The sequence below is a fragment of the Halichoeres trimaculatus genome, unplaced genomic scaffold (genome assembly GCF_033239565.1).
Source record: "Halichoeres trimaculatus isolate MK-OKI-2021-1 unplaced genomic scaffold, fHalTri1.1 fHalTri1_scaffold_13, whole genome shotgun sequence".
In the NCBI taxonomy this organism is placed as follows: domain Eukaryota; kingdom Metazoa; phylum Chordata; class Actinopteri; order Labriformes; family Labridae; genus Halichoeres; species Halichoeres trimaculatus.
The window spans coordinates 27934704-27945782 of NW_027437191.1; positions in this window are offsets into that span (position 1 = coordinate 27934704).

Sequence of the window (11079 nt, forward strand, 5' to 3'; positions counted from 1 at the left end):
TTGCCTCTCCGTTCTGACAAAAGGTTAGCTGTCCCCTCAGTCTGCGTTAGCTGGAATGCTGCCAGGCCGTTCATGTGTCACAAAACAAGAGGGTCAGACGTCGCCTCTTCTGTCAGAACTTTGTACGGTCTGTTCAGAGCTGCACGATCCATCCAACAGCGAAGAGCATCCATTTCTCTCAGCAAAGTCAAGCTCCCTCAAGAAAAGAAACTTCAGGATCCTCCTCGGCTTTGACAGATTACAGCCAGCCACTGTCTGCTCGCCGAATCAATCTCCTGCTCTCTCATTCTGAGCACAGAAGCAGCGTCCACACGGATTCAGCTGATGAAAACACCGCTGACAGACACGTCTAATACGGGCGCTATCGTTGGCCCCGCACCGACACACTCTCTCCTCTCATATCTTGGCTCAAACTCTGGAAAGTAGAGCAAACAGTGACATCTGGCAACAGCTTGACATTAAATTTTACTCAAAGCAAACAGACGGAGCGCTGGTGAAAGGAGACCCAGCCAAATAAATTTATTCTTCTTTCTCGTCTTGATCGTTAGTTGAAGTTATCTGACAAGGAAAGCAGAGCTGACGCCTAAAAACAGGCACGCCAACAGCTTCTCCTCCAAGAGCAGGCCAACCATTCTGTAATGATTTTCGTTGATGTCTGCATCTTATTGGAGTGAGACACAAACACACATACAGTAAACACTTCATTCCCTTTAAAATTGCCAATCCGCTCTTGTAAGTAAATCTTTTCCCCTCCGGGTGTTTCTGTTTCTCTGCTCGTCAAAGCGAAGGCCTGAATAAACTAAAATCATTATCACCGGCTCACAGTCAGCCCCCGGATCAAACCTGAAGCTGTTTTTATTGGTTTCCACATCTGTTAGCGGGCTGACATCTGCATGTTTATCTGATATACTCACTTCATACGAGACGTTTTACTTTACCTACAGCAAGAAGAGGAAAGAGGAGAGATCTCAGCCCCCAGGGCAGATGCTCCTCAGTTTTATCCTTTTGAGTTATGAACTTTTGCAGAGCTGCTTTGTCACTCTCCTATGAGGAAGTCCTGCGAAGAAAGCAGTACTCTAATTTTTTTCTCAGACCTGCCCAGGACATATCTAGGCAGTTATTTTAACACTTTCAACTTTTAATGGCTTTACTCAGAGAGGACAGGGCAGTGGATAGAGCAGGAAACAGGTGGGGAGTTGGACGTGGTCACCTCATGGGACACACAACCTAAACACGGCTAAAAACTCAAATCTTATCAAGTGTTTTTGTCTTATTTTGAGTAAAAATTGTCTTATTTTACTTGATATGGGCCACATTCAACTTATCAGTTCAGAAAAATGTCTTGATTCAAGTTATTTAAAGACAAAAATGTGGTCTGAATTGCTTTTAAAAAAATCTGCCAATGAAAAAAGAAAGAAAAAGTTGCCTTAAACTAGAATAATGTCTTGATACAGGTAACATCTCTTGTTTCATTGGAAGACTTTTTACTTGTTACAAGTAATTCAGACCTCATTTCTGGACTGGTCAGGTGATTGTGGCTCATACATCAACCAATGACAGGCAGTAATTAAAAACTAAACCACATAAGTTTCAGTTGCTGATTTTCAGTGGCTTTAAGTTGTGTTCAAACCAGGCGTAAGTATCAGATGTTTCTCGTCTTAAGGTCTTTGCAAACTGGGTCTGTTCTCGAAATCTGAAATAAAATAAAGAAAAAAAGTAATGTTGCACAGAGACACCTCTTTCACACTGAATCCAGAGTGTTTATTTTTTATTAACTGCGAAAATCCACGGTACGAGAAAAATGCAATCATCAAGCAGTGATCAAGGAATTGATCCTGAGCAGCGGCTGGCAGTATGTGCGCACACACACACACACAAGCACACACACACGCACGCACGCACGCACGCACGCACGCACGCACGCACGCACACATGCACACAAACCTTCATTAATCATCTTAACATAGCCCAAATTGTTTAGAGAAAATGTTGCAAGTAAGGACTGGTACCTTTCACATTTGAAACGATACAGTACCAATGCCTGGTACCAACGGCTGTCGGTACTCAACGGTAACAATATTTGGTTCTTTTGTGTGTTTATGAATATTATTATATTATTGTTGTAATAATAAAATCTCAAAGTTTTTCAATTAAACATATTTACTCTAAAACATTTAACCGTGCAATGCTGTGTTCATGTCCAGCGTGGAAAATCGCCTACTCTTCCACTCACTCACAGTCACAAGGATGCATTTAGGTACCTAAACATGGTACTGTTTGATTTTATATATTGGGCACTACAGACAGAATGCACTAAGTACTGATAAAAGTATCAAATTTGGTACCCATCCATAGTTGCAAGTAGTTCAGAGCGTCTTCGAATATTTAAACTACCCTGGGAACTAGTTTGGTGGATGTCATAAAATGCAAAAAATTAAACTGGTTCTAAAACAAAAAAATGATGGACAAAAGTTTTGCGTGAGTGTGCAAACATGATTGACATAACATTGGATTGGTGTCCCTTTTTTTTTTAACATGCGTCAATTTCGGAAGAAAAAACTGGCCTCAGCCAGAATACACCAGATGTGTCTCCAGTCTGTCTCAGCTCTGCTCTGTGACCGGATCAATGGGTTTCTGTTCAAGTCAGTGCATCAACTCACACTGGATCTGCTCCTTGGCTGCATCGCTGCTCCGGCAAGTTACAGCAGGTACACAAGCTTCCTTATTTTAACAGACACCAGAGCTGTGATGCCTCAATTCACACAACACACACAAAACTCACAAAACAGATCAAGCAGGATCCTAGTGACTTTAAAAATAAAAACTGTGTCAAAACCAGGTCGTATTTGGCTTTACTACAACAACAAATTGACATGAGGAGTGCAGTCAGGTCAGAAGCCAAAAGGCTTGACCTTTTACAGCCCATCATGAACAAGAAGAGGATCTTCAGTGGAGCGGGGGGCGCAGGAACTCCTTGGTCTCGCAACAGGTGTTCTGCAGAGTGCCCGACTGTACACGCAGCCAACACACAAGAGTGTATTCCCAGCGTTACCTTTCTGCCTTTCTGAGGCAGTTTGGTCCAAGCTCGTTTGACACATAGCAGAGGTGCTTTTTCATCTGAGGTCTGACCCTTTACTCTGAAACCTGAGGAGGTCCTCAAATCCCAACCATCCTCCAGCCTCGCCTTCAGCACTCTACCAAAACAATCAAAAACCTGCTGGCAATGACTCTGAACGCGTCCAACACGGAGAAATTAGCATTTGTAATATTCCAAGCATTAAAAACATGGTAATTCATTCATTTCAGAATCAAAACTACCTCGACTAAAACCTCATGAATAGACCTCCCCATCCATTAAATTAACATCCTTTCACTGAACAATAGAAGATTAACCTTCACCTTCAGACGGGATTTCAACCCTTCAGAATTCTTTAACACGTTCAGTGAATTTATTCCTAAATCGAAATGAGAAAAGTTACAAAAATATGAACACAATCACTTCACTTTGATGCAATTTCATCACTACAAGTCCAAATAAATGTAATATTCCTGTTCTAAAGTTTGCATGTTTATTCAGTTATTTCATTTGGTGAATGAAAGAATTGTTGAACAGCTTCCTGTACATACAGAGAATGATGAGGGGACTCTGCAGCTTTCATTTACATTACCAAAAAGAAACAAAGATAGAATTTAGCCCAGAGATCAGCCTTATTTAACTTTGGGAACTGTACAGACAGTCCTAACAGATGAACAAAAAGACATTAAAAGCAACTTGAAACAAAGTGAAAGCACTAAAATCCAACCCAAGATGTGACACTGGAGCACTCGGTCACTTCTTTAGCTGGTTTAAACATGAAAGTCTTTTGCTGAGTGAACGCCTCACACTGGATTACCGCCTGTAACTGAAATAAATTATACTCTCTATTGACTTCGAATGAACGATACTCAGCGCCTCTCCCTCAGAGGCCCCTGAGTGTGCCTCAGAGAGTTCGAAATGGAAAATCTGGCCCTCAGGGACCAAAGCTGAAGTTTGAAACTCAGCGAGGCGTGAGGAACTCGATACTGTGTGGAGACATTTTCATAAAATTTGGTTCGCTCGCAGTACTGGACAGGATCGAATCCAAAAGATCAGGAAGACATAATTGGGATGTAGATGAGTGGGCATGTTTAATTAGTTTCCCCAGACGTGAAACTTGAGAGTGTGCAGATGGTGCTGCAGGAGGAAGACAAACCTGAACTGACACCGTGAGTTTGAGCCTCAGAGTGAACAGTCTGCTGGATCAGGAGGGGCTTGTTTGTTTGTTTTTAATGGTTGTTATTTTACAAAGGATGATGGACACATTCAACCTGTGAGCCCAAGCTGATGTGAGTTTTATATAAACTGACTTTAATAGAATAAAAAATGAGCAGGCATGGGACCAGGTTTTGGAGTCAGAGTGTTCAGCTTTCTGTCTGGTGCAAACACAGACACAAACAGAGCTTTAGCATTAGCATTAGCGGCCTCTGTGAGTCCAGAGTCTATTGGCAGCCAACTTTAGCTACACAAAAGTAGATAGAATGGAGGATACATAAGCCCCATTTCCACCAAGTGGTCCAATATGGGTTGGATTGGTTAGAGGAGAATGGAATAAAATAGAATTGAATAGAATAGAATATTTTGTTTAGCCCCAAGGCAAAATTCAGGAGTCACAACAGCAATCAAGAAAAACAAAAGTAAGAAAGTGTATAGAAAGTGCAAAAAGGTCGATAAGAAAACAGATGTTGACAGTTTGTCCATCATTGTCCTGTCAGCCAGCCTCCACCTCCACAGGGTCCAGGACTGAGCTTCTTCAGCAGTTTGTTCAGTCTCTGTCTCCTGGATCCTGTCTGCTCACAGCAGGTGGAGTTCTTCCAACATGGCGTTGGTGTCTGATGTTAGCTCTGTTAGCAATCTGTGAATAGCATAATGCTACTCTGCCTTCTGGTATTCCCTCTGTTGCTGGGTTAGCACTAGCTCGTCCATCTTATTGGAGATAGATCTTACGATCCCAATAACGATGGATGGAAGGACAGGTTGATGTCGCCACTTCTTAGTTCACACCCGAGAACCAGCACGTCGTCCTCATCTCCTTCTCCTTACTTTGTGGGAAACATCCGGCCTTGCACCAGTTAGCATTGACATGCTACAGGCTGTTATCAGCTGATTTCACATGTAAACAATTCAGCCATGGTTACATGTAGGATCTCCAGACAAACACAGGTGCTAAAATAGTCGAAATATCACTGAAGACAAAACCAGTTTGTTCATGACCAACAAATGAGCCATACAAAGTGACGACCTATTCCAAATGCAAAGACGAGGAAAACAAGACGTAAAAAAATTACAAGAAACAGACTAAGAAGAGAGGCAGCCACAACCAACAGGGTGGTGCCTAGCATAGTGTACCCTGCTAAAGAATCAACCAAAAAAAAGAGTATACTTTTATTTTGACTAAAATATAGTTTTCTATTGATAACGGGCAGTTGGGAGGGGGACATCAGTCTGTGGGGTGAATTGTAACTTTATTTCATGTTACGTCATGTTTGTCTTGTAACAGCTTATCTATCTATCTATCTATCTATCTATCTATCTATCTATCTATCTATCTATCTATCTATCTATCTATCTATCTATCTATCTATCTATCTATCTATCTGTCTATCTATCTATCTATCGAATGATCAATCGATTGCTCGTTGTAGGATAAGGCTTTGAATCACCAAAGCCTCCATGACTAAAAGCTTCACCTGAACTTTCTGGATGACAAAATCTAAAGTTTAGGTCCCACTTTTAGTTACAAAGCTTGAAGTCTTCTTTTAAAGATCTGCTCTCCTTCTCCTTATCTCTGTTTTTTGTTTGACCATCAGCCACCCTTTGACCTGCCCCTTTATCCCACAATCACAGCCTCTCTTTAATTGTGACATAATGAGCTGTTTATTTCAATTAGCTGTGAAAAGCTCATTATCGTCGCAGCGGCTGATTGACCTCAGAAGGAGACACAGTTTAGTGATGATGACTATAATGGCAACCTTTACAGTCGTATACAATCATCTGTTGTGCTATTCATCTTGATTATAGACTTTCCAAACTGACAGAGGGCAATTAGAAACAGTTAATTGTTGGTAATGAGTCTGATTAGGCAGCGACGAGGACACACCACACCCTGCTCAGAGCCTGACAGCGTCAGCAAACACTTTTATCAGCTTTTTGTTGTTATCTTCGGTGGTTTCTGTCCCTCACTTCTTCTTCCTGAACTCATTTGTAAGTGTCACAGATTCCTTGATTAAACTACTATTTTCATCCTCTGATTGTAATCTGTAGCTGCAGGAGTTTGCTGCCTTTGTCTCTTATCAGGTGGTTATCTAAATTTTTTATCTTCCGTTCCCGGTTTGGTTTTTCTGCTTTCTGTTCCCAGCCTTTTGTTTGCAGATTCTCGGCAGAAACCCAGTTTTAACAGGCAGAGATGTCATATTTTGATCATTCTGCATGCACACGCTGCTGTGCGGAAACAGCTCTGTGCTTTGGGGAGTTTTCATATTAGCATTTCCATTTGCTATGGTCAATATTTTCCACAATGGAGTGCATTGTTCATTGTGTGCATGTGAATCGGATGACTTTGGGGATTTGCGGCTCAATGTTACACGCTGTTAAACACGGTGTATTGATAAGTATGCGGGGAAGGTCGTTGACGTGTCTAATAAAGACACATCAGAGCCTTGCGTTTCATTTTGCAGCCTCTTTTTAATGAGGACACAAACTCAGAATGATTTATCGATCCCCAAAACTGCAGCGAGTGATGCTCCAAACTCTTTGTTTTGTTCTGTCTCTCACAGGAGCTCTGCAGGGTCTGTCTTTAATTTAAAGTGTGGCCCACTCTTGTTTGGAATGCATGCTACAGGCTTTCCCTGAGTCCCTCTGCCCAAACCCTGCTGCTATCAACCCTGCTGCCTGTCAGACGGTCTGAGAGAGACAGCGGAGACATGGTGAGAATTATAATTCATCTTCTCACTCCTGGTTGCATAGACACAGAGCCCTGCACAGACTCTGCTTCAGCCTCTACCCTTATTGCATCCGGCTCCTCGGATTTGTGCACCAAAATCAAGAGTTGGCTTCCCTAATCCCTGCAAGTCCAATAATATCCAGAGTGTACTGGTACATGAAGTTTCCTCCTGGCACAAACAAGAGGCTGTTTCATTGTGTCCTGGATGCGTCTCTGCGCTATCAAGAAAATAGCTCATAAAAGGACTTTGCCAAAGCCTTGAAAAGCAATCAGCCCAGTCTGGAAGTTAGTTCCAAAATCAGTGTGCAGCCAGTTTAATTTCATACCAATATGGTTGCATTAACTAAGCTTCAACCCAAACAAAAGCCTCGTCTCATTGGGCTGGGCCGTGCTCCATCGTCATGAAGCAGCCTGCTGGAAAAAGAATAATTTTGTGATTGAATTAACAATCTTTTTTTTCTTTTTCTTTTTTTAGAGACAAACTTAACATGAGACAAATACTGGAGACAATTGCTGGACGCTGAGTCCTTTCCAGTCATGGCTCAAGATGCGTCAAAAAATCGATGCTCCCCATCTATGTTGGGTTGTAAAACCTCAAACCTGTTGACTCCTGGTTTGGCTCTGCTCATTCTGTCATTTTTTGCAGGTGTAAAGTAAAATTTGATCTGGTTTTGACGTGATTTATTTTATTTTAAAAGTCAACAGGTGTTTCATTGAGGTTTCTGTCCAAATTAATGCTTGGTTGCTCCAGCATCTGACATGAGACCCAACAGGAACACAACAAAGCTGAGCCAGTGTGAGTTGACACATCAACTGGAACTGAAACTATCTGATCTGATGAACTTGATAAGTTGGAGATAGATCTGGTGTGATTTGGCCGTTACATTACAGATTACTACTTCATATGTAGGTCTGCAAGGATCCTCCCATTTTGGGTTCAAACTAGTGCTGTCAAATGATTAAAAAATCAATATAATTAATCACAGGGTTTGTAATTAATTAATCTAATTAATCGCATTTTAATCTCAATCCGCTTAAGGTCCCCAAATAAAGAATTTGAATTCTAGGACATTACAGAATTGTAGTGCATGACTAATCAAATGAATACACGAAGAAGAGAAGATTTGTAAATCCACACAGGCCAATATAAAAATGTCCATGTTCCTGCAAATATAAGTAAAGTAGTAGTAAAGTAGAATATAACGGCTCCCAGGTTTGTGAAATAGCAGTGAGTGGACAGAAGTGATCAGCAAGTGGACGCTGGTGTTTCAGTGTAAAGTGTGACCCTGTTAACTGGTGATTCTCGGCCGTTAATCACTGACACTGTCGGCTGAGAGTCACCAGTTAGCAGGGTCACTATTAACTCCAAAACACCAGTTGCTCTGTGACGGTCAAAACTTGATACACGTTGTCTCTGTTTTATAGTATTGTTTCTAAAAACTGTCCACAGAACAACTGTACATTTTTCATGCTGATAACAGGTTGAATTTCGTGTTTAAAAAACTTTAGCTAATCTGAATGAATGGAGCGAAACTCTTTACTTAGCCTGGTATGGGTGTAAAATTGTATGAGTTTTGGTTCGGGGAATATGTAGTTAATTCAGAAGAAAGCAGAATAATAATAATAATAACAAGTTTTTTTTTGCTTTTTTTTCGTTTGTTGATAAAAACTTGCACAACACTTTTGGAACTTGGGCCCTAATGAAGTGAAGTCATTCAAAGGAAAATGGACATTAAACAATCAGTTTTATGTAATTAAAGGAAGAAGTAGCTAAATTTCTTCCTTAATGGTGGAGAGGCACCAATCACAGCCCTACTGTACCCTCAGCTGTAAGTAGCCTATCAACCTGCAGTCACAGGTATTATAACTAATCTCACTTAATCCTCTTTACAGCTAAGCTGCCATTTAGATGTCCAACGACCTGAAACACTTTCAGTCTGAGAGCTCCAGAGAGTTTCCACAGCCTGATTATCAGCTTATCAAGGTGTGTTTCCTCCTTTAAGCGTAATATTTTAACATAATATTCCGTCTATACCGACGGAGGCGTTAGGTGGACTTTTAAATGCTTAACTGGTATCAGAAGATTGATCAAAATCACCTATTTTCATGAAAGAATACCCTTTAATGCTCTCTGACTGCTTAAACTGTCTGCCTTACATAATGAACTGAATCTAAATCTGTCTAATAAATCCATTCAGACTGTGTAATGACAGAGGATGTGCTCTTGTCTCAGGAGGTAGAAGTGAAATGTCATCCATTAGTGACACAGATACTGAACTTTAGCACGGAGAAAAATAAACAAGGTCTGACAAAACACCATTTATATATTCTTAAAGGAGCTATAGCTAGAAAACAAATCTGCTTGAGGAGGATATTGGAGCGGTTTAAAACTGAAATATCTCCCAAAAGTATTATTACCATCAAGGTTAATCTCAGTGTCTGCAGGAATTCTCGTTACCTGTTGGTAAACACAACATTCAATCTGGGCTCCTCCTCTTTGGCTCGGTGCCAGGAGCAGCCACAACCGAAGCTACATGAACACACTCACTAGCCCAACAACCACCTGTAGCATCATGTTTCTACATGAAAGAGATTCAAGAGCCGTGCACTAGATTTGGCATGTTAGCACAAGCTAATCAGGGGTATTTGACACATATCTGGTTAGCAGAAAGCTAACTTGTGTTACTCTTTGTGCAGAGCTGCTCTACCAGTGCCCAAAAGTGATTGAAAATTGAGCCAAGCCTTACCCTCATTTAAGAAAAAGCTTTATCTGTTTGGAGTTTCCTTTCGCTTTGGTTGTGTTTTTCTTCCTCCATGCTACGTCCACTATTGTAGCCTCTCAGGAAAGCTTCTTCTACTCGCTATTATCAACACACAAAGTTGGTTGTGCATTGAATGCTCTGTGATTGGCTGAGGTATTCCCGCTTACCATCCGCCCACAAACGTCTCGTTGCAACCAAACCATGGAAAAACAGGCAGAAGAAAGGGTTTGAGCCAGACATTAACACTGACACACATGTATAGAGGCCCAGAAGTGACAATTGAGCAGGACTGTTATGTTTGACTGTTATGACATCTTGTTTTTAACGAAACTCCTGCAGACTAACTTTACTCTATTTCAGTTTTATTGAATTTTTTTATCCATGTTAATTTTTTGTCCCATAAATTGAAATGTCAAAAATTTCATAAAAGTTAAGTATTTCCAATAAGTTGCAAATATTCTTCGATTTTTTTCAACAATTTCAAAATTTAAATTAAATTTTAAAAAATGTGGAAAAATTAGCAAAAATTCCAAATATTTTGGAATTTCAAAAAATTTGCCAGAATTTCATACATTTGAAAAAGAAAATTGCATTTTTTTATTGGAAATGTTAAAATTTTAAAAATTTGCCATTTTTAATAGAAATTAATTAACTTGCAAAAATTTGAAGAATTTCGAAAGTTGTCTGAAAAAAAAAATGAAATGTCTTCAAAAACAAGATTTTTTTCCTTAATTTGAAAAAAAAAAAAAACCTTCAGAAAATAGAAATTCAAAAACATTTGGAAAAATCCCAAAAAATTTGAAAGCTTTATTTCAAAACATGATGCATACTTAGTTAAACATTTTTAATGCATGATTTTATATAGTTTCAATGTATTTAATCATCAACACCCTATAAAAAGAAACAAAATTATTTTATTGAATAATGAAAGTGCTTCAGGTTGCAAACCCTTGGTAAAGAGCTTGATGAAGAGAATGTGCCTTTTTAGAAAAAAAATTGACTGAAAACAAGACAAAAACACTTGATACATTCCAGTTTTTTTGCAGTGTAACTTAAAAATTTCAGGGCCCCAGTTGTTAGGATCAAACTTAAGTCTAAAGCATCAAATGATCAAATCATGAAACTAAGCTGTAAATTATGAAATTATTAAAATTTGATTTAAAATTTAATAATCCAGTGTTGGCTTAATGTGGATAAAATCTCAACCGTGCTGGTTGAAGTGTCTGAATCCTGCCTGGGATTACTCGCTGAAACACACACACACAAAAAAAACAATTTTACAAAGAAGCTGTCATTTC